The following is a 25,510-nucleotide window of genomic DNA, read 5'->3' on the forward strand; positions in this document are numbered from 1 at the left end:
CCTTGCCGCCCCGGTACCTGTCCTGCGGCGTATATGTGCGTAAAAGCTGGCGGCAGCGGGGGGTCCCTGCAGTCAACAAGAAATAACGAGCGCTATCCACCGGGCTATGCGGAAGCGCTTCTGTTTTGTTTCCAAAACAGAAGCGCTTCCGCATAGCCCGGCGGATAGCGCTCATTATTTCTTATTGACTGCAGGGACCCCCCGCTGCCGCCGCCAGCTTTACAGCGCCGCAGGACAGGTACCCGGGCGGAAGACACCGGGGCGCCCCCACCCCGACTTGCCTGGGGCGCTCTGGTGCCTTGCACCGGCCCTGGGTGTCAGAGTTCATACCAACTGTCATTACATTCAATGAACAGTGTCATTATTAAAGGCTTATTAAAGGGATAATCTGGCAACCCTGGTGTCTCCATTGGGTTATATGGGAATCCAGGGCTCGACATACCCCTCCTGCTGCTAACGAAGGGTGCCAAATTTGGTATAATTTTTTTTAGCTATATACAGCTATTTGCTACAGATCTTAAATCAACAAAAATAGCTGCCTCCCAGTTCCATAATTACTAGCAGGTTGGTGTAATGGGTGAAAATATGATTTTAGTGGATACAAAATCGAAAAGCATTACCTAGTTTAGGTTTCCCGAGCTTTGTTAACATTAGAAAGAGGGGGAAAAAATGATGATCGGGCGAAAGTAAAGAAAATATCGATTTCATTTTTTTTTGGGGTGGCATGATTTCAGCTTTCCCACTTTTCCAATACCACTTCATGTGACCTCAGTGCTTGCTACACTGCCGTGCCACAGCATACAGGAAGCCATTAGCACAGCTGCAATTACATAGCACATCCATCCACCAACCGCCCTATTTTACTTTAATCTGCTTAAGTGCATTTTCTGCACGAGGTTAAAATATAACTCCCAGCAGCCCCCGAACTCTCGGCTGCGTCTCCGTCCGACAAGAGAGGCCAATTTAGAGCTGATTCAATTTGTTCTTCACAAACATGTGTAAGGGCTCTGCAACGCTCCCTGACCTGCCTCTTATCACATTAACTCCCAAATCTTGTTAAAGACCATATTGATGCGAGTCGTTATTAAGGGTGATTATGGGAACAACAGACAATGCGGCAAAGTGTTTACTAACTGGCTTATATATAATTTTGGTAATATCTCGTCCAGATGGGAGGGTTTCAGACAATAAATCCAGCTTTTCAGCATTGCAATGAATTGGCTTCCTGCTCTATACATAAATACTGCATGCAGGGGAGAACAGCCTGGCAGAAAAGGCTTTACAGCCTGTCAATCTGACACTTTAGTGATTGCTCGGCAGGGCCTTTCTCTTCTGTACTTCAGTATATTTCACTCTACAGAGCAAAAGATGAAGATGAATGTCCGTAAACTTGGAGTCGTTTCACACAGGTGATTTTTGTAGCCAAAACACGTTGCTCCGGTTGTGTTTTATTGTGTTGCATTGAGCTGTTCACACTCTTGGCAAATAGGATGCAGCTTGTTGAGGACTTCAACTGATGCTATTACTCAAGGAACTTAGGGGTTTGGTAATATTTTCTGCGGTAATCGCAATTTTACTCATTGTAGGATATATTTTCCGTGCATTGGTAGTCTACGATCCATTAGAAATGATAAAAAAACAAAACATTCCGACCGTCTGAATCCTGGGTCGTTTTCATCTGATCCGACAGCAACTGGACAGTCGGAATACAACGTTCCGACTGCCGAGCGTCGGAAAGTCTGTGGATCGGCAAAAAAAGGCAACGGATTGACGAAAAACGGATGCGAATTTGACAATCCGCATCTGTTTCCGCCAAAATAGATCTGATTTAAAAAAAAAATTGGGATCTGACTCCCTACAGTGCTATCATGAATGACAGTATTGAATAGGCGAGTGCCAATATGTCCCCTGGTGGGAAATATCAGCACAGTTAAATACCCCCCTTAACCCTTTGAGTGCCAAGTGATTTTGTCAAAAAATAGATATGAAAATTGGCAAGCAAACATTTTATTCATCCTAATGACCTTTAATGTTTTTTATTTGAGTTTATATAACAAATGTGAGTGATGCTGGCATTTTTAGCGGTTATTTTGCGCATTTCTCACAGAGGGGTAGATGTATGAAGCAGTGATATGGGAGGAGAAGTGATAAAGTGCCTAGTACTTTATCACCGGCCAATCAGCTCCTGGCTGTGAAGGTACGGGCTGGGTTTAAAAACGACAGTTAAAAGCTGATTGGCTGATGATAAAGTACCAGGCACTTTATCACTTCTCCTCCCTTCTTCATACACCTATACCAGAGTTTTTGGCACTCAAAGGGTTAAAAAAAAATACGTAATTTTAATGTGTGCGTAAATCTGAGCTTTACGATGATCTGCTTGTAGTTTTGAGGTAGGCATGCTGGGACTAGTAGTTTCAGGCCAACTCGGGACCTACGGGTTACTGAGAGTTAGGGGTATGAGAGTTAGGGGTAAATTCCCTTTAGAGGGGATATTGCCCATAGCAACCAATAAAATTATTCAATTTCTTTATTGCATCCTAGAAAATTATAGACAGAATCTGATTGGTTGCTAAGGGCAACATGACCTCTGTTCAATTTTTCGAAGCTTTACTAAATTTACCCCTGAGTTACAAGTGTCCTGTTGGGCTTATTGTGCTTGCCTTAATAAAATAACCATATAAGGTTTGACGGTGGCAATACAGTGTCTAATTAGTCCGTGGCATCCTTGTCCCATGCTGGTTACCGTGGGCAAAAGACAGATAAAATACAAATAATAAACTGCCAGCATAACACGTAAGTGCTATATTCATTTTATACAGAATACATTAAAGGCAATTGTCCACTTTTTGATCATCCTATTTTTGACATTTACACTCAGGCGGTTCCATATGTATTGCTTGACAAAAACATGACGTACAAGTCAGTGACTGATCTAAATAGCTTATTATGCAGTGATGAGAGCGTGTGTTCATGCATTAATCTGGTGTAAAACGGCATCTGATCTTCATCTAAGGCCTAATTAGCAGGTAATAGAATCTGATTAAACAAAACACACAAAATGCTGCTTTTTCAAACACTTGAATGCACCATTGATCATACAGATTCCTACTAAGTATATGAATCTCTGATCATAGATTAAATACAGAAGTTTGCTTGCAATTGTAATAAGTACAATATATATATATATATATACGTATCCTCTATATGCCGGCACTCCCAGACAGTATCACAATAGCTTAGGTGCACTCTAATGTAGTAATGCAGACAGTCCAATAACGGAGGCACACAGGAGGTAAATTCAAATCACATGTATTACCAAATGATCAAGCGCTTTCGGGGCTCTCCCCCTTCCTCAGGATCACAGCCCTTACAGTGCAACCAAGTGAACAACAAGAACAATACACCCAAATGCACATTAAATACCTTCATACTCACCTGATTCCCGCGCTAAGCTCCGGACCTCGCCGCTCCGTTACCCGGAAGTCGCATCTCCAACTTCTATGTGGCTCCGGAAGTACAGTCTAGAACGTCATCCGTGCGTTCCATCTAACTGCTTCCGCGTTCCACACGTTGCTAGGCAATGCACGCTTCAGCAGTGTGTCAGGAACAAGTCTTGCCATTTGGACCTTGAGGAGTACACTAGCACTAGAAGGAGTGGTCTCCTTCTGATTGTCTATCAATTTGAACTCTAAAAGGTGGGAATACATAGCCACTATTAGAGGATTTAAAAAGGATTTTTATTCCAAACTGGGTGATATAGATGCTTATGGAATCATTTATGTGAGCATGAATGAATAACCGCAAAAATCCTGTCAATATAACCCGTTAGTAAAAGGTTCGGAAATAAAATTTACATATAAGGATTCACATCCAAGCTACTAGACATTAGGAAGGCGCTAAGGAGCTTCCAATAAAAGATTATTTCAAAATATTTGGCACACCTCTGATGAAGTCTCTTGAAGGAGACGAAACGCGTCGTTTTTTTTTATATCATCCATAATCAAAGGATAATACCAAAGACAAGAATTAACTGCAGAAAAGTTTGGTTTTAATGTTTTTATGTATGTGTCAATAAATGTATTTTACATGAAAGAAAAATCTTAGTGTGTACAAATTGGACAAATAAGAATTGGGAAAAACAGAAATTAGTTCAACTCTAAATTTATGTAAGGGCGCCATATAACACTATTGTAGGGTGATTTGGATTGTGGGGTTCTACTAGTAGAGGACCAAGTGTTATAGGCGACCGAGAGTCAGCATTTATCGCAATTCTAGAGATTTTGTGTGTTATATATATATATATATATATATATATATATATATATATATATATATAAGAAAAGAGGTCACATATGATTCTTTTCTCAAATATCTTAGTTGATTTTATATAGTGTGGCTCGCGCAGCGAGCCACCGAGCCCGAAGCGTGGCGAGCACAGTGTGCCCCGCGAGGGGCCGTGTATACCTGTGAAGTTATGCGTGTCCCCTCGCGGGGCTCGCTGCGCTCGCCATGCTTTGGGCTCGGTGGCTCGCTGCGCTCGCCACACTATATAAAATCAACTCCACGCCGACGTGGATAGTGGGGATATGAAAAGGTCGGAGGACGCGCACCGCCGCCCCTCGCGAGCTCGCTGTGCTCGCCACGCTTCGGGTTGGCGTCAATAGTGGTGTGGCATTAACAATGGGGGGCCATTTCACCCATCAGGGGGGGGAGTTTGCTATTAAAATGGGGGGTTTTGGGGCTTTTTACATTGAATTCAATGTAAAATTGGGTCTCAGGGACCATTTTACATTGATTCCAATGATTTGGTTGGCATGCAATGCGATCAACGCGATTTTTCCGACCCGATCAATACAATCAAAGTCGTGGGCGCCGTCCTAGGAAACAAGTACCCATTTTGAACTATAAAGTTTAAAAAGCATGAGACCATTGCACCATGTATGAGCACCTTTATTCTCTAACTCTCGCTGCACATGTTATGCCCCCTTCTGCAGTGCACATTGTTTTGTCCATTTTGAAAACAAATTTGCCCTGAAATCAGGTCTGAATTAGTCCCTTGTGCTTGAATTACAATCTACCTTAGCACTTAAATTTGGGCAAACTCTGTATATAATGTACTGCTATAATGCCCATCCATTCCAGAGATATGTGCAAACCAAATGGCTTCCATCAGACTAACCTACTATAACTCTGGCAAGAAACAGGTTGCACAAGGAGGCGGCTTGGAGGAAGCGGTTTGGGGTAGTAGAGAAGTGAATGCATCATTGTAGCCCCGCCCCCTCTTTATATTACCGGCATTATAAAGTGGAGGACAGGACTACAAAGACGCGACTTATCATTGCACTCTCCATTTCTCATGAGTGAGTCAATGGAGTGGATAAAGGGCAAGGGTTGCTTGCACAGTGGGGGTGGGGTTGAAGTGTGATGCGGGAGAATTGCTTACTTTCGCTGGGGAACCAGGAGTGCTGTCTAATTTTTGGAAGCTTCCTGGCCTTTCCGTGGGAAAATATGTATTGTAAGTCAACTACTGCGTCATTAGCGTATATTATGTTATGTACAAAGATTCAGTGTTTGTGCTAATGTGCCCATCTCTGTGTCAGGCTTTTCAACATGTCATCTATTTAGCAACCGGAATTCATCCCCATCTACCCATATGTGCAAGGATAGTTTAATCATACTTATCGGGTACAGTGCACTGGCGTAGGGCAGGATTGGGTGGGTGACCTGTTGGTGCGGACGAGAGATGACACATTTAGAGGCACATTTATGCATTAGCCTCATGGCACCTATACATGACATATGCATTCCCTACTTTTAAACCAGGATCATAGCTTTTGTTCAAAGTAGCAGGAAGTAATGTACTTGTGCAATGCTAAATAATACATTTTATTATTTGCTGAGGTGTAGAATTGGCTTCCTATTAACTTTGCCTTTGTGACAGGTCTGAAGTGCATGTGAAAAATACCTCTAACTAAAAAGGTATCTTTATTCCATTAACTGGTGACAATAGGACATGTCTGCTGTATGTGTTTAATATCTGTGGGGACAAGGCACCTGCAAGACAGAACTATGGGTGATTGGGTTATTAATAAAACGTGTTGCTTTTTGATATATATTCATCTGCAATGTAAGTTGATGTCTGTTTAAAGCAGTTTTGGACGTTAAAGGCTCAGTTTCATTAGCCAATAGCAGATTGTATTGTGTATTTTTCAGCCAGTTACAGTTATAGTAGCATACCCTCCTGCATTCTGCAGGAGACTCCCTGAAACAGCAGCAATCTCCCTCTCTCCCGGATTAGTCTACCAATCTCCCTCATTTCACCTAGCCCACATTACACTGTTACATCATAGTTACCTCCCCTCCTGCATTCTGCAGGAGACTCCCTGAAATAGCAGCAATCTCCCTCTCTCCCTCATTAGTCTAGCAATCTCCCTCATTTCACCTTGCCCACATTACACTGTTACATCATAGTTACCTCCCCTCCTGCATTCTGCAGGAGACTCCCTGACACAGCAGCAATCTCCCTCTCTACCTCATTAGTCTAGCAATGTCCCTCATCTCACCTAACCCACATTACACTGTTACATCATAGTTACCTGCCCTCCTGCAGGAGACTCCCTGACATAGCAGCAATCTCCCTCATTTCACCTAGCCCACATTATGTAGCCGTTAAATTTATGGGGGGGGGGGGGGGAGGAATGAGAGATAGGTACATTTATATTGAATCAGCACCATTTCCTAGAATTATTGATAAAACACAATGATCCCTATATATACATGCATGTCTTGTGGCCATTTATATGCAACCACCTGTAGAGCACAATAGATGAACAATCCCTGACATGTATCAGTGACTTTTCTTTAGCCAGTACAGTAGCTCTTACTAACTGCTTTGGGACTTATCTTCAGTTGGATATAAGTCATTTAAAAAGATTCCTCTACATTTTTAGGTGCCACGTTCACAATCTCTTTTCACAATCTCTCCATATATGGAAATAGACACCCCCTTTGAGTAGACCATGACATTCCTATTCAATGGGGTGCTGTGCAAATTTCTACTACCAACTATAATCTCTCTGAAACTAGTTTTCAAAACTAGGCAAGTATGTTTACAGTAGGATGATTCTGATTACACCTTCATAGACTGTGAGCAGTCAGTCATCTGAGACTAATCACGCTAATTCCATCTGGCCATAAAGGGCGGATTCTATTGGCTGTTAGCTCCTGTTGCAGCATCACATGATGTGCATCTGCGTGCACTTCAGGGGCAGGTGAAACGTCACATATATTTGTATGCACCTTTACGCACAAAAGCAGAAATAAGCAATGTATAACAACATTGGCGTAACTAGATATTTGTAGGCCCCGTAGCAAAAGTTTGAAAGGGGCCCTACATACCACCCAATGGTTAAAATAGGACAATAGGACATGTTACTTTGACATTGAACGTGGGCCCCTTTCAGATGTGGGCCCCATATCAGCTGCATTCCCTGCACCTATGGCGCCCCCCCCCTCTCTCTCTCCCTCCCCTCGGCGCCCCTCCCCATGCCCATACCTGACAGAGCCGCATCTGCGGTCACTGTCCCGTCCAGTCTCCCGGCGCCGGCTGATAATGAAAAGTGACTCTTAGAAAATGGCTGCCAAAACTGTCTGCAATACGGGGGCAGCCATTTTCTAAGTGTCAGTTTTCATTATCAGCAGGAGCCGGCGCCGGGAGCGAGTGACGGGACAGTGACCGCAGATGCAGCCGGGCAGCAGCGCAGCGGGTAACTATAGCACCGCAGCCCCCCCCGGCGCCCATAGTTACTCTGCGCCTCCCCGCCACGGCGGGGGCTGCGGAGGCATAGTTACGCCACTGACCTATGGTAGTTACACCCTTGTATAACAAGATCCCATGAGGCTGTGTCAGAACCTCTAATTAAATCTCCCCCAGAAGAAGTAATGTCAGCTTTAGAGTCTTCATTATTCTGTGCAATGTGTCATAGCTGGCTGTACTTTATATTCTAAAACTACACACATGTAAGTGTTACTATGTGGATTTATTCCACATTAGGATGAATGTAACACATTGCAATACATGGGGATGTTCATCTGAAAAGTGTGCAAAATTGGACACTTTACTGAACAAGCTGGAAGTGTGAATTTAGGGCATGATTCTGGTTGACGCTAAGCAGCGTGAATTCGTTGGATAGAAAGCCATCTATTTGCGGCGTATGGCTCAGAGAATGAAACCAACGGCCCACCTGCGTTCGCATGAGGACGCCCACCATTTTTGTGGGTACGCCAAGGAAATGCTGGGAGTACCCACAAAAATGGCAAGGTTGACATGAGTTTTTTCATATATTTTTTTGTCCCGAATGCCGACATAGTCGAATGGGCACCGTCATGTTTCGGGCACGGTGCCTTGCTGTGCTCGGCACACTATATTATTCTCTATTCTTTATTAATTGGTTTGTAGGGCATGAAATACCGCCTGTCGGCTCAAAAAAAAGTCAAAAACTCATGTCAATCTTTTGACAGTCAACCTTGCCATTGTTGACCTAACACTTGTGTCGACCAATTCCAGGTTTTGACCTAAGCCCTGTTGGCCTTCAGTGGTTGACTCAATGCATGTCGACATAAATAGGATGGGCCTTGTGACCATATCCCATGTAGCTTCCCAGTTTATCCAAGGGTCTCTTTCATACTGTCACAGAACATGATAACCCTTCACTGTAATGGGTGAAGTTATTGTTCTTTAATTAAATATTCAATTATTTTTGTTCTCTGACACCAAGGTTGCCAACCCTTGAAAAATGTTTGCTAATTACAATTTTATTGCAAAAACCGAATTAAGCAGCATTTTCAATTAAAAGTGGCTGGCTTCTTCTCTGAAAGTCAATGTTCTGATTGTTACCAAATTAATAAACACATGTGAAAATGTTAGTTTTCTTTTTAAATTTTTACTGACTGATGGCCATCCAGCACTATCAATGGTAAGCAAACTCAAAAGAAAGCCACCTCGCGCTCTTTGAAGCCCCATAGGGGCTTCAAAGCCATAAACCAAACTACACCAACATACATATCTTCTCTTATCTCAAAATATCATCCAACACGACCTCTACGCTCCTCCCAAGATCTGCGTCTCTCATCCACACTCATTACCCGCTCCCATTCCCGACTGCAGGACTTTCTTCGGGCTGCACCCACTCTGTGGAATGCCCTCCCAAGCACAGTAAGACTCTCCTCCAGTCTCCAAACCTATAAGTGTTTCCTAAAAACTCATCTCTTCAGGCAAGCTTATCAAATTCCAGAACCAGTCATAGAACCTTGCGTTCTGGTGGAATCGATGCAATAAAGAATACAGTATCTATCCTTATGTATCAATGCCTATTTCCCTATAGATTGTAAGCTTGCGAGCAGGGCCCTCCTACATTTTGACTGTCTGTAAATACCCTGTTTTGTTGTATCACTGTCTGCTATTGTAAAGCGCAACGGAATATGCTGCGCTATATAAGTAACTGTTAATAAATAAATAAATAAGTCTCAAAAGCTTGCTGAGACCTGAGGTTGGACAGTTTCTGTAAGCCTATTTAATGGGAAAAAATTATAGTTTAACCCTTTGAGGGCCAACATCTCTGGGAGAGAAGTGCAAAATATCTGCTTAACATTTCAGCATCGATCCCATGTGTTATATAAATTCAAATAAAAAAAATGATGTGTAAAGAAAACATTATATTTCCTATAGAAGGTAAACATTACAGGTCATTATGATGAATATTTGCTTGGCAAGCTTCACACCTAGGGTGAGATTTAATAGGATGAGAGATTCAGAAAGTGAGAGATTTTGTAAGAATTCTCCAGTTTTTTTAAAGTGGCAATCATTTACACTGCAAAACCAGTTTGATTTTGCAGTGTAAATGATTGCCGCTTTAAAAAAACTGGAGAATTCTTACAAAATCTCTCACTTTCTGAATCTCTCATCCTATTAAATCTCACCCTATTTTGACAAATTCACTTGACACTCAAATGGTTAATGTGGTTTGGTTTTAAATGCAATTGGGGAGATGTATCAAACCTTCTAAAGAGGTCAAGTGAAGTTGACAATCAAAAACATTCTATAAAATGATACCCAGAAATGATTTGGCTGCTACATGCAAATTTTCCACTTGTCCTCTTTAGAAGGTTTGGTACAGTACATCTCCTGCTCCCCATCCCCATAGTAAAAGCAATTCTATACATGGATGTGGGACCATTTGTCTACAACAAGAAGATAGACAGCCATTAGGTCAACACCATTAGTTCGACAACTCAATAGGTCGACATGCTTTTAGGTCGACATACCATTAGGTCGACATGTCATTAGGTCGACACTGCCATTAGGTCGACAGTGTCTAGGTCGACAGTCAAAAGGTCGACATGTTTTTTTCACTGGTTTTTTGGTCAAAATGTCGACACAGTCGACATGGACACAGTTTGAAGTGAACCGCAGCCCCTCGCATCGCTCGCTTCGCTCGCAATGCTTCGGGCACGGTGCCTCGCTGCGCTCGGCACACTAATATAATCTAACTCCATGCCCTAGTGGATGGTAGGGCATGAAATACCGCCTGTCGGCACATGTCGGCTCAAAAAACAGTAAAAAAAACCATATCGACCTTTTGACTGTCGACCTAGACACTGTCGACCTAATGGCAGTGTCGACCTAATGACATGTCGACCTAATGACATGTCGACCTAATGGTATGTCGACCTAAAAGCATGTCGACCTATTGAGTTGTCGAACTAATGGTGTCGACCTAATGGCTGTCTATCTACTTGTTGTCTACAAATAGTCCGGATACCCTATACATATAGTACAGTATCTTTTAATTGCACAGTGCATTATGTATCTACTGTATCTATACATCTTATAACTAAGAGCGTCTGTTTGTCTGAATGCAGTAAACACTGAAACCACTGAGCCGATTGTGATGTGGTTTTCAACGTTTTCCCAGGCGGGTTTTAGGCTAGGTATTATAACAATTGGTCATCAGGGGGCTGTTGACGGCAGGGCCGGCGACAGGGGGGGGGGGTTCAAGGGAGACAAGTGTGATGGTCCCAGGGATCTAAAGGGCCCCAGAGCTTCTATGCCCTGGCATGGCCGCCAATGTACTAGCTGGCCTGTCAGTGACCCTCAGTGACCCTCGCGGCCCTGCCATCTACTGTGCACCATCTGTGTGTGGCTGAGTCTGACTGACTCACTGTGTGCCACTGCCGTCTACTGTGTGTGTGCGCCAGCCATCTACTCTGTGTGTGCGCACGGCCTGGGGCCACAGGTGCACAGCCGTACTCCTCGCTGCTGCTGTGGGCTCTGGCTCTTGTACTTTTACTGCACATGCGTGGGTCATCTGTTCCGCACTCTGCGAACAAACTGCCCTGCCTGCTCTTAGTGCTTGGCATTCTTTTGTGACAGGCCAGCAGGATGCAGCAGCCAGGAGCGAAGTCCTCACCTGAAAGCAGGATCTGGAGCAGCAAAAGATGAGGCTCAATCAGAAGAGGGTTGTGCGGATTTGGGATTAGGTGTGTGTGTGGGGGGGGGGGGGCAAAAATATCATTGTACCCCAAAAATTCTGTTGCCGACCCTGGTTGGCGGTTCTATGCAGGGAGGGGTCCTGTGCACTGTTCTAGGCAAATCTGTGGCGACAGATGTATGCATCCAACCAGCTACGGATCAGACCATTGCGGTACAAGTGATCTAGCACCTCTTTGTGCTAACATTTATAAATGTAGGTCATAGAGCTAGACCTTTGTAAACCTTCCCGACTTCTACCTGGGTAATGCAGTTAACATATATAATGGGTGTGTGTGTGTATAATTAAATCAGAGCTCAGCTCTCATCGTAATAAACAGCAGGGCTTTAGGTCATGACTTGATCAATGCATTTAAGCTTGTAGCCCACAAGACCCCCATTTCTTTGCCAGTCCAAGTATTATTTATTACGTTTGTTATATAGCGCACACATATTCCGCAGAGCTTTACAGAGAATATTTGAACATCAGTCCCTGCCCCGGTGGAGTCCCTACCACATGTACACGCACACACAGACATTCTAGGGTTAATTCTGTAGCCAATTAGCCTACCGGTATATTTTTGGAATGTGGGAAGAAACCGGAGTACCCGGAGGAAAGCCCCGCAAGCACGGGGAGAATATACAAACTTCGCACAGTTAGGGCCATGGTGGGAATTGAACCCATGTCCTCAGTGCTGTGAGGCAGTAATGCTCACCATTACACCATCCGTACTGCCCCAAGTATATAACTAATGGTGCCCACACATGGTGCAATTCTCGGATGCGTTTTGAACTCTTTACGCTCCAACATAGTTCATATCGCAAGCCAGGCAGTACTTATTGTACTAGATCGCATCCCATCTAGTTAAAATCACACGGTGTTGTAGCATTTTGCATGTGATTTGAACTAGATGTAAAGCTGGCCATACATTTACAGATCGATTGTCAGATTGGGCTGGTTGGAACAAAAACCTGGTAATATCTGAATGACAGCTTTTGGCAGTTTTCCAGCATTTCAAAGCAAATGGTCAACTGTCATTTGCTCTCATCCATTACCAGGATTTTGTTCCAACCAGCCCAATCTGACAATCAATCTGTAGATGTATGGCCAACTTAATGCACACCTAGCACCTATCACACTGTGTATAGGCACCTTTCAAATTATAAACCTGGTAACTATTGTTACATCGAATTAAACTCACCTGATTTAAAGCTTACCTGCCAACTGACTTATGGCTTTTAAAGGTGAGACAGCCACCAAGCATAGCTGCTGCAAAACTGCTAGGACAACAGCTGATACAGGTTCACATTTAAATGGGAAGATGTGAGCACAAAAGGTTAGTTAAAAAATAATTACCAAAAATATATAAAAAATCATTATTCCACTGCACTCGCCATTCCCAGACTTGTGGTGCAGAGTGGTCAAAGTGACAGGTGACATTGGGAATGTTTTAAATTTTCTTAGCAACAGACGAAAATGTTTTAAGTATAGATAAACTGCAAAAACAAACGTGTGTGTGTGTGTACGTATTATATCTTGTGTGTAAATGCGTCATCTTCTGGACAACAGTATATTGGGGCTCCAATAAAATTGCTTTCATGGTGCTTTTTGCTGGGAGACGCACAGCCTCCACCCAAGTCTGTGGAATGTTTGAGGCTATACTCACATAATTAACCAAAAAAGCTGCAAATTATCTCATTGTGCTGCATCTCGCAGAGGAGAAGAAGGATGGAGAAGGGAAAAAAAAAGCAATGGCGGATTCTAAAGAAACTTTAATTAGAATCTGATAATAGCTGCTATCTGATTCCTAGATAATTACCTCCCCACATTCTCTTTCTGTGTCAGGACCTCACAATGCCGGGGAAAATCTCAAGAGCCCGGACAATATGCGAAACACAGGCAGACTCCCGGCTTCTCCTCATTCACCCTCTTTTATTCTTTCCAATTTAAGCAAATGCTACTGAAACTGTAATTAAGAAAGCAGCACGACCCAGATTGCTGCAGCATTAATGAGGCACTATTGATTTTTCTATTATTCCTAATGACCGTACACAGAAATCGTAAGGGAAACAAATGAAAAGAGCAAAGTGTGTGTGGAGACAAGCGAAAGACAGAAGACAGGAGACAGAAGAGGAGCAGTAGGGTAAAATTAGGAGAGAAAGAAGACAAGAGGCAGAGGATGGAACAGGACAAGAAAGGATGAAACTGAGAAAGAAAGGACATCAGCTGAATCACATTCACAGCATCATATAACACACGTGTAACACAACTGGAGACATTTACACGGGCTTTTCTCTTTTGTTCTTCTTAATGGCTTGCGGTTCATAGAACATTTTTTGTTTATAATATAATTATTTCAAAATCTTCATGCAAAAAAAAACAAAAAGGAATGGTGTTTTCTTTACAGAATTTTTTTTTTATTACTGGATTGAGTTATTCAAATGCTGATTTGTTATTATAAGAATAAAGGCTCCTATCTAAAAGCACTTTTTAAGATCATTTCAAAAGGTCGAAGGGGAAATGTAGTGGCGAGAAATAAAGTATCGGCCAATCAGCTCCTAAGGCCCTGTACACACTGTGAGATATTGGCTAATGGGCAATTTAGACTAAGCAATTTTGACTAGATACACTGGAGATTTTGACTAACCGATTTTGTCTAAGAAATGATAGTCTATGATCTAGTCCCAATTACATTGCCTGCACAGTCAATCTATGCTAAGCAATCTATGCTATACTATAATGACTAAAGGCCCATACACACTGGGCGACTTTGAGCTGAAAGTCGCTCAAAACAGCAGGTTTGAGCGGCTTTCAGCTCAAAGCCGCCCAGTGTGTATGGTCCGGCGATGAGCTGTGAGCGCTGCTGCGCGCTCCCGCAACATCGCCGGGAAAGCCAGCAGATGAGCGGCTTTCAGGGCGGCTTTGCATAGCGCTCCACTATGCAACGCCGTCCTCCCCCCTCCGTCGGCGCCGGGCAGGGGGAAAGCCGCACAGTGTGTATGCAAAATCTCCTGCCAAAATGTCACCGTGTGTACACCTCTTAACTCTCGTTTTACTGTGTTTGAAAAATAACAGGAGCTTATTGGTTGATACTTTATCACTCTCCATGTACCTCTGCTCCTGAATGTTACATCTTCTGTACAATGTAACCAAGCCATAATTGCCTACCTGACCCTCTCCATGAGGGACACAATGCTCTGTTCCTGGACATCCCTGGTAATGTATGATTGCCATCACCTGTGGTGAAACAACTTTCTTATCAATTAACCAGTTAGAAACAGGTGATGGCAATCATACATTAAGAGGGAAGTCCAGAAACAGAGCATTGTGTACCTCATGGAATGGGTCATGTTGGGAGGTATGCAATCCAGTCTGGTTTGACATTGGCATAAATCCCAACATGACCTATTCCAGGAGGGACAGAATGCTCTATTCCTGGACTTTGCTCTTAATTTATGATTCCCATCACCTGTGTTGAACCGGTTAATAAGAAATGAGCTTCACCACAGGTGATGGTGATTATTAATTAAGAGTGAAGTCCAGGAATAGAGCATTCTGTCCCTCCTTGAGAGGGTCATGTTGTGAGGGCATCTTAGACCGGTCAGACAGTCAGGCATTATAGTGCACTTTTTAAGCATACTCACCGATGTATACAGTGAGTCTAGTCCAGGGTTTTCAAATCCAATTTGAGATCTCCTCATACCCATGAATAAAACATTTAAATATACTGATGGGAGTTCTATTGAAGATGTTGCCCATAGCAATCAGATTCTAGTTATTTATTTAACACCATCTACTAGATAATAGATATAATGCGATTGTTGCTATGAACAACATCCCATCTTCATTAGAATGTCCATCTTACTACATTTACCCCTAAGGTCATGGGGGAGTGGCCTCCACAACACATAGCTTGCCCTAGTAATAATAATGATCTCTTACTTGGACAGTTAAGGCCCCCATACACTAGCCGATTTTGGTCAGATTTCGGCCAGATCAGTCGGATCTGGCCGAAATCGGACCAAAATCGGCTAGTTTTGATGTCCCCTCAGATCCGATGCGCGGTCCCGTGCGCATCGGATCTGTGTCAGGTGGTCGGACCTGCTGCACGTCCGACCACCCGACTTGGGACCTAGTGGGGCGGCGCGGCGGTGGAGGGAGCAGGGGGGGCTGGGGACGCTGCGGGGGACACAGGCGGCATAGAGCCGGGCAGTGGGATCCGGCCGGGAGCTGTCAGTAATGAATAAAAAAAAAAAGCCCATACAATGAATGGGCGGCCTGTGATTGGCTGAGCGCTCTCTCAGCCAGTCAGCAAATTGGCTGAGAGAGCGCTCAGCAGCCAATCACAGGCTGCCCATTCATTGTATGGGCTTTTTTTTTTTATTCATTACTGACAGCTCCCGGCCGGCTCCCCCTGCCCGGCTCTATGCCGCCTGTGTCCCCCGCAGCCCCCCCAGCCCCCCCTGCTCCCACCAGCAGCCCTGCTCGGTAGCCCCCCCTCGAGACGATTTATCACATGTAAAAAATGGCACATCAAGTGCCAATCTAATCAAGCTCCCCCGGGGAGCAGCAGGGGAAGCTCAGGGGGAAGTCGGGGGCGACTTGTCCTAAGGACAAGTCGCCCTAGTGTATGGGGGCCTTTAGTCCAGCTGGGGAGACTAGATAACATATATAATGTGCACTGCAGGTGGGGCAGATGTAACATGTATAGAGAGAGTTAGATTTGAATGAGTCTTTTTTTGTTTCTGTGCAGGGTAAATACCGGCAGCTTTATTTTTACACTGCAATATAGATTTCAGTTTCAGCTCACCCCACCCAAATCTAAGTCTCTCTGCACATGTAACATCTGCCCCATCTGCAGTGCAGCATGGTTTTGTACATCTGCAAGAATTGCAGCCTTGCTTGCAGACCTGAATCAGACCCTTTGCCCCAACTGACCAGAATTCTGGGAATGTTGACCCAGGTTGTCCCATTTACACTAGAAAAAGACCTGAAACACTACAGTCCGCACCAGGTGATATGTATGAGCCTTGTGTGCTGAGCGCTGTAGTCTAGTCAGATCGCTCAGCACACGGGGTGATATGTATGAGCCTTGTGTGCTGAGCGCTGTAGTCTAGTCAGATCGCTCAGCACACGGGGTGATATGTATGAGCCTTGTGTGCTGAGCGCTGTAGTCTAGTCAGATCGCTCAGCACACGGGGCTTGCTAGATCACCCATACACACGTAGCAATATCTGTACGGGTGATCTGTGCTATCCAGCGTTCTTTGGTGATTTGATTAGATCTTGCCTACATGTAAGGAGCTGGTACATGGGGACGCCCAGAGTTTCCTAGGTGTACCCACAAAAACAGTGGGTGCGCTCAGGAAAACACTGGTCATCCCCATGCAAACACAGGTGGGCCGACGCCTGCCGGGAGTGGGGGGGGGGCTGACATTGAATGAGTCATCGCCCTCCCCGTTCTCAGAGCCGGATGCCGAAAACATAGGTCAGTCAAGGCTGATTTATATTTGCGAATAGGGGAAAAATCATCGATGGTCGGCGACTTCGCAAAGTGATGGGGGTGTTCGCACGGCAGAGGGGACGGGCAATCGCTCGCCTGGCGAGTGGCGTTAGATGGCTCGCTAAGCAGCACATTACGCAGCGAGTCAACCTGAATCAGGCCCTATATCACAGAGATCAGATTAACACAGCCCCAATATACATGTATACAGTATTTGTTTTCATATATTCAGTATTAATATAATGCAATAAGCAGATAACGGAGTGAAAATTTGTCATACGCCTCAATAATCTTCCATGCTGGACATTCATTAACCTTTATATTAATTTCCCAGCATCCTGTTGGACGCTCTCTCTCTCTCTCTCTCTCTCTCTTTCTCTCTCTCTCTCTCCTGCGAGATAAAAACAAATCTGTTTTCCCTTTTCTTCTCGCCATATATTATGGATACTTCTTGTAGAGGGAAAGAATCGTATTGACATATTGGTGCAATTCTATCATTCAGCTCGGAAAGAGCAAAGGAAAGAGGAATCTCAGCCTCGGAGAATGGGTGTCTGTAGGTTATGCCCCACGGATTCAATGCCGAATTAAAATCCCATTTCTGAGGCCGACAGCAGCCTGAGCAGTTAAATGCAGATTTTAAGAAAATTGAAGTCACATTAGAGCGAGACCTGCAGGTTGCAGCAACGAGCGGGAGCTGAAATGTGTGCGGAAATATACCAAAATTGCCTCCTAATCAGCTATTGAATAATATTGTCATCTAATGGGTTATAATAAAATAAAAGCTGTTATTAGAGAAAAACATTATCTTAAAAAAAGAGCAAAAGGGAGAGAAAAAAAACCCTGTTTTTATTCACTTCTCCCTCCCCCCCCATAATGTAAGTGTGGGGTGGGAGCAGATTTAAACAGGTACATTGTGTTCTTATGTGAAAGTGATTCATAGCAAAGGCTGCTGGAAATGGCTTTAAACATCGAGCTGAACAAAAGCTTCCTAATAAAAGAACAAAACAGGGACCGTCCCCGGAATATGAAGAGGAAAGAAAACTGGAGGAGGACGGTAAAAGGCGCCCCCTCCTCTTGGTTCTCTTGGAGTAATTAGGTGCATGCTGTAGTTAATGTATCTGCTGCTCAGAATGCCTGGGTGTCCCATTCTCCCGCTGTTACCTTTGCACCCATAGCAATGCAACGAGTACAGTGCGGGAGATTAGCCGCCGCCGCAGCCGCGGCTGTCTCCGTCTTCTCCCTTTTAGCTTGTGCTAGTTCATGCCAACTTTTAATTCTTTTTTAGATTCTCTGCCTAATCATACGCCGCTCTTTGGGGTATACTTACCTAATGCTTAATTGGAAAAGCGTCTCTAAATATGCAGAGAAAAATGATCAAAGCTGCAAATGGATAAACAGCCGCGGTGCAAAAAAATATGCCCATAAAAGTCATTACATCCTACTTGGCGCAAAGTAAATTTCAGGCTCTTTTTTTTTTTAATGAATACCTGTTCATTAGAAACAGTTTACAATATACCCATACCTGCCAACAGGTTACACCGGTGACAGCGGGACAGTCCGGCTATTTGGAGACTGTCCTGCGTGGGAGCCAGAGATTGCTAAAGAGATGGCGTGCATCTGCGCACGGAATCTCTGCGGTGCAGGGAGGAGGGAGGGATCCGGGGGCCGCTGGGTACGCCCTCAAAAAGGACAACACCATGCCCATCCAGTAGCTCCGCCCCTTTTTGGTACGGCGGGTTCTGATTTCAAGACTTCAAATGTTGGGTGGTATTAGATACCTACATGAATTAAGCTGGGCATTATATTTTCCTGTTAGAAACTTATTTTTTCCCCACATTAGGGGGTAATTCAGACCTGATCGCACGGCCATGAATTTGCAGCGGACAGTGTTCATGTGCGAATGGATGTGGATGGCTACAAATCTATTCACAGCTCAGCGAATGGGCCAAAAACCCATCGTAACAGGCTCCCCTTCGAATTATTTTTACACCGGGCACAAGTCATCACTGGCTCAGTGTAGCTCGGTGGTGCGATGGAAAAAGCATATCCGGCCTGGAGCTGACGTCACACACCCTCCCCTAATAGGCGCCGGCACTCCTACTGTTTTCCTTGACACTCCCAGTGTTCTCCTAGGCACACCTGTGTTTCGCTTACCACTCCCACTAAACATCCAAATGCCACCCCCGGACGCCTACTTTCTGTCAATCACCTTGAAAATGGCATGCGAATAGAAAAAGTAGCAGTATTTCATCGCAGGACTGCCTTACACATGCAGACTACGGGCAGTGCATATGCGCGGTGTATAGCTGCCGTGCAAATTGGCAGCCGTGCGTTCAGGTTTGAATGACCTCCACGGTCCAGGTTATGATCCACATGGGTCTGGTGATGAAATGATCCAGGGTTTATTATGAGAAGTGGAGGAGGTGTGACTTGTGCTGTGTGGGTGTGGCCAGTGCTATGTGGGCGTGTACACCACCTACATTGTCAGCCACAATGTTTCCATAAATGCTCAATAGATGACTATATGTGCAGCAGTTTGTAAGGAAATGTAAAATACAATTTTAAAACATGAACGATGAGGGTGGGTGTTAATCATGATATCATGATGATGGGTCTATTTTAATGGCAAGGCCTGGAGCTAAAGTCCCATCAGCCCCATTGTTAATCTGGCAATGTACTAACAATGAAAGAAGTTTGTTTAAAGCAGAACTCCAACTCAAAATATACATCCTCTTCTACATAAAGTAAGCCGTATCAGCGGCGGCTGTAGTCACTGGGCTGCAGCGCCAACCGTATAGTGCAGGGGGAAGCCGCTTAGCACATATAAACAGACATTTTATCATAGAGATGATTGTAAGACGGCGCCCAATGCTATAGTCTTTATTTAGAACAGCCTTATAGGGTCAACAACAATAAGCAATCCAGAAAGTCTTTGTATTTTATTTTCGTAAAAAGTCTTTTAGTTCATAAAAGATGATAAAATTCCACGTGAAGAGGATTTTTTGACATATTATTCATACTTGTGGACATGGATGTAATTGAGTCAATGTAGAGAAGATCCCAATGCGTTTTGTCTACATGAGACTTCATCAGGGGTCATTCGAACACAGAAGCACGGTAAAGAATTACAAAGAAGGGGCTTCACAGAAAATTGCCTTGTTTCAGTGATTGGATTTCAACAATCCTTAAAACAATATTAGTGATCCTATTGCATCCATCATATAACAAAAATTCTATGGACCAAACGCCACGGATGGACTTTGGCTTAATACAGCATCAGTAAAAAATTCAAAGTGTACAGATAATCAATAGAATCATGCACAATACAATAGGATCGTCCTAATACAATTGATCATGTACGTATGTAATATATGTCCTGGCTGGATCAGTGCGAGTATGTTTCATACACTCCTAAGCCCTCCACCAGACTTCTGTGAAGGTAGCCAATGGGAGTCTGGGTGTGAGCTTAGAAAAAGTGTGTGAAGCCTTATTCTGATATCTGACCGTACACTTGGGTAAAACCACTCTGCACTTTGGGCGGTGCAGGTGTAAAATATGCGATATCTGTGGACTTAATATTTTAAAGTCCCTCCAGCTTTTCATTAAATTGTCAGCAACAAAATTCTTACATTTCCAAACAAGATTGAATTTGCATAATCATGAAAGGATTTCAGTCACCAGCCGGGTTGGTTCCTTTTGCATATTCCTAAATAACCGACCTGTTCCCCCCTACTTCCTTTCTTTCCTTTTTTTCTCTTTCTTTTCTTCTGAATTTTTCATTATACTCTATTTTTTTCTATTCTGTTTCAAATAATATAATAATTCAATGAGTTGCCTTGATTGAATGAGGACTATATGCATTTAGAGAATATGATTATAATTTTTTGAAGGCACTAAACATATTTACCTATGATATTTTTTATTGTGTTCTTAAAATTCCATTATTGAATGTAAACATGTAAGGAAAATTGTAATGCTTTTTCTTTGTATTCTACGACTTCTCATTAATAAAATTTATACAAAGAAAATTAAACAATAGAGATGCAAAAAAAATGTGCAATACACTCACACCTGCGAATCTCAGACGGCAGTCTCGATGCTTACACTGTGCTGCAAGGCTGTTAAAGGAAACAGCGGTATATATATGTATAAATTACAAGTGACTATTCATTCCACACATTTCCACTGGAAATATATATAGTTTCAACTTTCAACTTATGTAACACAATTAACATTTTAAGTGTTATTTGAAAGGATAAGAATTAGGGATGAGGTTTAGGTTCAGATTCTCAACCATAGGCACCGCGTACCCCAACCATAGGAGTTCTCGCAACCAAAGCCGCCCAGGCACCCACGAATAACCATCACACCCACACACCCCACCACCGCCTCCGGCCTCCAACCCCCAGCCCCACACACAGTCTTCCGTTGCGGCCCCTCAAAAAATGGCTGCCACCTTGGAGGAGACAGACACTAGGTCCTATTAGACCTCAAGGGTAAAATTGGCTAAGATGGGAGTTCTATTTCACATGATGCCGGACACAGACATCCATTCAACTCCTCCCTGCCTCTGCTGCTGTCTGCACAGCATAGCACAGCAGACAGCAGCAGAGGCTGTATGTGCTCAACCTCCATACTGACCGCAGGACGCTGAGGTCCGGCATACCCATTTACACTGCCCCCCCCACCCGGGTCAGGACCAGGGTAGGATTAGCGGGGAAATGGACCCGGCTTTTTCTTTTCAGCTACCCCTTTTACACCGACGCTGACCCGGGTCCACCCCAGGTTTTTGCCTTGTTGTAAAAGGGGTATAATATATTGGGGCAAAGCGGTACAGATCAGTGGATCAACAATGTTATGGTCAATCCAATTATTGGATTGTGTCGACCTGACATTAGGGCGACACAAGCATTAGTTTGACATGGGCTAAGTCGACAGTCAAAAGGTGGGGTTTTTCAGATGGTGTTTTTCACTGTCTTTTGAGCCGACATGTGCCGACAGGCGGCATTTCATGCCCTAGCATCCACTAGGGCGTGGTGGGAGAATAAAATAGAGTGCCGAGCGTAGCGAGGCACCGTGCCCGAAGCATTGCGAGCGATGCGAGGGGATGCGGGGCACTTCAAACTGTGTCCATGTTGGCTGTGTGGACATTCGGGTCAAAAAACTGTGAAAAACACCATGTCGACCTTTTGACTGTCGACTTAGCCCATGTCGACCTAATGCTTGTGTCAACCTAATGTCATGTCGACCTAGACCCATGTCGACCTACTTCCATGTCGACCTTGACCCATGCCAACCTTAACCAATGTCGACCTTGCTGCATGTCAACCTTGTGGTGTTGACCTAATGCTTGTCGACCTAGCTGTTGTAGACCAAACAATCCACACCCATGCACAAGTACACAAGAGGAATGCGAATCCGTGTGTGATATTGTAGCTGAACATGATCTGTGCCCACGTCAGGCCCAAACCTTGCCCAAGTGCTCCTCTATGTACTACTTCTGACATATATAATTATTTCTATCATATCGTCTCAGTCCCTTCCTATACATTTATAGTGTTACCCTTAACCACAGGCTTCAATGTGACATTGCCCGCTCCATAGCTGCTCTGCATTGTGCGGATAAATCAGGACAGCCATATCCCTCTATCCCTCTACAACAGCATCATTTGGCCAAGCTACATGCGTGGATGTGCATTGCTACTGCACGTGTGTGTGTGTGGCTGTTACATCTCTCGTGGGACACACTTGGCTCCTCTCTGGCTGTTTTCACGCACTTGATAAAATGATCTCTTACTTCTGAGGCTGAAAGGAGCCCTGGGACAGATCAGTTTATCTCCCTCGACCTCCCAGGGCATCTGCTGCCTACAAGATCTGGTCATGTAATGCACAAGTAACAAGCCTCACTTAATGCATTATTAAGTAATAGAGTGCAGTCTGTAACCACACAAACCCGATGACCTGTCATCCCCTCTTCTCAACTGGTAATGCAGAATCAGAAGGCCTTGTCCTGTTCTTTTGGCTGACCTCTCAATCTGCTCACTAGGCAATAATATCTCATACCATCCGATTATTCTAGCAGATTGTGGCATTGGCGTAACTAGATATTTGTAGGCCCCATAGCAAAAGTTTGTAAGGGGCCCTACATACCAGCCAATGGTGAAAATAGGACATGTTACTTTGAAATTGAACGTGGGCCCCTTTCCGGTGTGGGCCCCATAGCAGCTGCATTCCCTGCACCTATGGTAGTTACGCCCTTGGATTGTGGGAATTGAGTTCAAAATGAGGTTGAGTTCTCATTGCCGGAAGCAGCCCATTATTTTACCTGGTACCTTCCAACAATTGATGCTTCCAAACATATAGGTGCTCAATGAGACAATGTAAGTAAACCAAACTACATGGTTCAACGAGGCCCACACATACACACAGAGTGACCAGGCAGAACATAATGCACTGTCTCCATACTGTAATGTTAAACAAGCACACATGTCTAGTAAGTAACTGGACTCTGATGTCAGTAAGGAATACAGAAGGCAGGCCACAGGGAACGCAATACACACAGGTGGAGGTTTCAGTACGATAGTAAGATGGATTATGGGAACTACCCCTTTTGGCTTGGCATGATACCAGGGCTGGATTAACAATGGGGTGGATCGAGCTGCAGCTCCAGCCCTCCAAATAATAATGACAGCATGATGATCACCAGCAGGCCACGTGGATGGTATAAATCATAAGTATTACAATTGCATTCCTATTTTACACATTCAAGCAATTTTTGTAATTTTGTATATTTAGAAAAGGTTTAGTGTATGGGTGTTCTACATGCCTACATGGCATTAACTACCCCCCCCCCCCCCCCCATTTTTCATAATAGGCCTTGACATTTTCAACTTTGCAAGCCCTAAGGTCAGCAGTTGCCAGGTTCTTAAGAGACCAGTTGTTAGTGTATGACTTGCAGTGAAATGGGGTCCCTTGGCGATGGGCTGCAAGCTCAAATACATTGATCAGTTCGTGATCTAAAACCCCATTATTTATTTGAATATTTGTATACTAAGGTGAGTTAGTTTATTATGGTGAGTGTTGAACCACCTGTATCTGAATTTATTAAATAATGTAGTCACAAGCCACTGCACCCCACCCTGGGAATGGCAAGTGCAGTTTGTACCCCATACGTAGGAATGGTGAGTGCCGTGGTAACCTGTATTTAAATATATGGATGATACTTATTTTAGTCTTTATGACAGTGGTTCCCAAACTGTGTGCCACGGCACCCTTGGGTCCCTCGGGGAAATTTGCAGTGGTGCCCTTGGTTTGTGGTCCAGGACCAACTCAAATTATTTGTGGTTAATGTAATATGCAAAACCAGTGCTGGTGGCTGTCAAATGAATCCTGTCCATCATCACATAAATTTTACTTCATTTCACTTTTTATATTTTTTATTTGTTAATATGAAAGTTTTGGCCTAGGGACGCTGCGAAAAATTCTGAGTGTTATCATTCAAAAATGTTTGGGAACCACTGTTTTATGGCTAAAAGCCCTCTGTAGTAGAAATATCAGCTGGTTTCTTTCTACAAAATGATGTTCCAAAGTGGCTTTAAATAATACTGGTTGCTGCTGTCATTGGTTCTCTGAGTTGTATAATCTTCTGGTTTACTTGTTGCTTTTGTTTTATAAAAAAAAAAACAATAAATGATGTTTCAAAAACAAAAAACTGACAAAAAAACAATTTGCTAATTCTTGTCCATATACAGCACCTGACCACTGATGGTGACACGTCCTTTATCTGGATAGGAATTATCGTACTTGCACCTATCCCTTTAACACTCCAGGTCATGTGACCAGCATAGGCATCATACAGCCGGCCATCATTGTGACAAAGTGCATTGCGGCTTACATTCTAATCACCTGGCAGTTACTGAGCCTCAGTTCTAGGCAAGCGAGTGAAGATGGAGGAAGCCAGTGATGAATTTAGGATTGTACTGAAGATGTTGATTTTTTCAGCAGCAATTTTTCTTTAATTGATGATGTGTGGGAATCCTTAGACCCCAAGATATACAGAAGCTCTTTAAGGAGTTTGACAGTAAGCTCTTCAGAGGGAAGCTTCAGGGAGTTACAGTATCTTGGAGTAACAAGATGAAGAAATTTCCCGGTCTCTGCCAGTACCCTAGCCAGTACAGCGGCGGGTCATGCAGGATAAATCTCAGCAGAGAGCTTGCTAAATGCACTAGAAACCCAAACCCCAAGAACCAAACTACTCTTTCTCACCTCTCTGTCATTGACAGTTACAAAGAGCCTAATTCAGAGGTGGTGACATGTTTACGCAGTGGGGTCAATTTTCACTTGAAATGTTTAGGATACTTATCGCACATGCACAAAACAAGGTGGAGGTGAGAGGCTGCTGGAGGGAGTAGGACACATGGCAGTGCAAGGCTGGTGGTGGTTGTGGGACACATGGAGGTGTGAAGCTGCTGGAGGGAGTG

This window comes from Crinia signifera, chromosome 6 (genome assembly GCF_055691185.1).
Source record: "Crinia signifera chromosome 6, ASM5569118v1, whole genome shotgun sequence".
NCBI classification, from domain to species: Eukaryota; Metazoa; Chordata; class Amphibia; order Anura; family Myobatrachidae; genus Crinia; species Crinia signifera.